Genomic DNA, 3053 nt, shown 5'->3' on the forward strand with positions numbered 1-3053 from the left:
GCAGCTTTGGGACAGCCTTGCCAATCTCTTGGGTCTGAATCAACACCAAGGACACTCAGAACAGTTCATTTAGAATGTCAACTAGGTTTCAGGTAACATGACTTGTTTTTGTTTTTCTGTTCTTTTCTTTTATGATTCCCAAGTATAGGTCTGAGGTCCTGTGAGGGTTCCTAAGTGCAAGAGTTTCTTAGGTGCCTTACAGGAAAACAACAAACCAATGAAATGTGTTAACTATTTTCCTCCAGGCCTCAGCTCTACCATTGTGACCTTGATTTGATATGAGCCGACTCATGGTACACATTAAAGACCGTATCTGGAAACAGAAATGACATTAGACAAATTTATGTAGCACTGTTTTAATGAAAACATGCTGATCAAAGGCTCTCAGGGAAACAGTGCTGTGTTGGTCTTTGGAGCAATGTTCTGCAAAGTTCTCTTGGTTATTTCTGTATTCCTAGTGATTTTATACATGGTGTGAACTATGAGAAAGGAGAATTTGCTTTTTATAGTATTTATAAAATTATCAAATAAATGTTACAAGTTATGTAATGTCATATGTTATTTTATGAGCAATCTAATTAGGTTTTCTCCAAAAGAGTTTTGCCAATGTCATTAGCATCCTAGGTAGTACTGAATATGTTCAACTTTCTACTTCACAAAGTAAAGCTTCATGATATTGAAGAACTTCATATCTACTAATCCAGAAGTCATTTTGTGGTTTAAATTGTCCATAAGAGTAGCCTTCATCGTAGAATTCTGCTGTGTCATGGGAGCTAGGTTTATTAAACATGTATTAATATGCCCAGATAACATTTTGTTTTTATATAAATTGTTTTAAATTTATATATAAATGTCACAAAATTATTCATGAGAATGAGATGTGAGGTGATATCTCACTGCAAGTATACATTGTATCATGTGTAAAGCAGGGTTTACATAATATTTAAGTTTTTTTCCAATGAAAACTTTCAGAAGAATTTTAGAGATTTTTGAAACATAGAATATGTTACTTTTTAATCTATAGGTCCTCTATTGCATAATAACATGCCAATTTTTCCAGCAACTAACTAACTTGGTTTTGATTAATCATCTTTCCCACATTTATTTATAGTTTTTCTCTTCTCCAGCCTCTGGTCATTTCCATTCTACTTAAATATTATGAAATATTTATTTAGATTTTACTGATAAATAATACTATATATATATATAGTATTCAGTCATTTGTTTTAGCAATAACAAGACACATAGCACATACTTTAATTAGGGAGAAACATTTTGAAGTTAAAAAAAAATAATTAAAAGATGGCCTCATAGGTACGTAGCATGAAAGCCAATGTCCATACAAAATATCAGCACTGAAAGTGAACATTGAAAAATATAATCAATATTTTTAAAGGTATCACAAACATATAGTGACAATTTTGAAATTTTTATTTCATTGAAAATCACAGAAATATTGTGGCAATATGTTTTCAACTTAATCCCAGGTGTGAGAGATGAGGCTGCTTCAGTTTGTCCACAGCAGCGGATTGTGGTTTGTCCTGGGCTCTAGCAAGGATGTGAGTTTTGCCAACTTGTTTCTAGGATTGTGAGATGTTAGGAATTCTGGGAATTTTTCATAGGGTATATAAAAGCTGGGGCCCTAATTGGGGGTGGTTCTTTGAATGGTTGGGTGGTTGTTGGTTGTTGTCCGTTGCTATTTGTTAAGTAATCTTGCATAAGGAAGAGACAAGAAGAAATTATATAATGTGGCGGTGAAGATCAAACTTCTCCCAACGTAGTTGATGTCCCTAATCGACTGGAAGTAATCTACAATAATTGCTTTATGACCCATGACTTTATCTAGGCATCTTTCCTTCCTTTCCTTTCTATTCTGGATTCTCACCTATCTAGCGTTGGGTTGGAAGATTGTTAGAAAAAGGGTTGAGATGATGGAAGAATGAATACCCCACAAACTAGCCAAAGACTGGCCACACAGACTTCTGTTTTATCTCTATCCTAACAGAGTTGTGGGAATGATTTAAATAATAATAATAAAATAGAAGAAAGTAATCTAAGGGGAGAGAGGAAAGGAATGGGACAGAACTCATCTATCCCAAACTTTTCTTCCATAGCAAGAGGTGACCTTAATAATCTTGGTAGCAATTTAATGTTGTGTAACTAATGAACAGTAAGAGAATATTAACAATTGTATGCTCTCTAAGAATCTTCAAACTATATCAAGAAAATTATTTTATCCCTCTGAAAGATCTTTGTAAGCTTATCTCAAGCAATTATCTCAAATGATTATGGTCTGTTAATTTGTATAGTCATTTAATGTTATCCTTCAGCCAAAAGAGGCAGAGAAGACATATTGCTCCATTTAGAAAGATGTCTTAGTATATATGACCAGTATCTATGGATCCTTCACCTGCTACAGTGGTTTATCTTAGGATTTATTTATAAAATATATTTTTATTAATTTCTAATGCTTATTAAATTCCTAGATAAGAGTTGTAAACCATGACCTGTTATTTTTTAAAGTTGTATTATTTTTCTAGTGATGTCAGATACAGATAGGTCTATAATGAATATAAAATATGAGTACAAATATTATAGGTGCCTTAAAATTTGAAAAAAATGACAACTGAGTATCTCAGTAAATATAAAAGTAAAATATTTTCAGCAGCACATGTACTAAAATTGGAATAATATAGAGATTAACATTGCCCCTGTGCAAAGATGACATGCAAATTCATGAAGTGTTACATACTTAAAAAAATAGCATACCTTATAAAACCATAAACTTAAAAATATTCTTATATATCATTGAGCACATGTGAGCAAAACCATAGAACATGCTTTTATTAAGTTTAAAACACTGTTTTCTTATTATTACTCAATGGATTGAGCCCATGTCATAGCATATCCAAATCTCTGCCATTAAGTTATACCATAATCCCCATGATACTATAATAAACTTTGTTTTGTTTAATTTACACAGGTTGGGAGAAGTTTTCCATGAAGCTGTTACTGCATGGAGATAGATAATGGTAATGTGACTGTTTTGAACT

General features: G+C 32.4%; 1 pseudogene; it reads left to right on the top strand.

The window, feature by feature from the left end:
- The first annotated feature begins 2655 nt into the window (after window positions 1–2655).
- LOC116089546 lies at window positions 2656–2756 on the top strand (annotated as a pseudogene).
- Window positions 2757–3053: the final 297 nt, after the last annotated feature.

The sequence above is a fragment of the Mastomys coucha genome, unplaced genomic scaffold, assembly GCF_008632895.1.
Source record: "Mastomys coucha isolate ucsf_1 unplaced genomic scaffold, UCSF_Mcou_1 pScaffold14, whole genome shotgun sequence".
In the NCBI taxonomy this organism is placed as follows: Eukaryota; Metazoa; Chordata; class Mammalia; order Rodentia; family Muridae; genus Mastomys; species Mastomys coucha.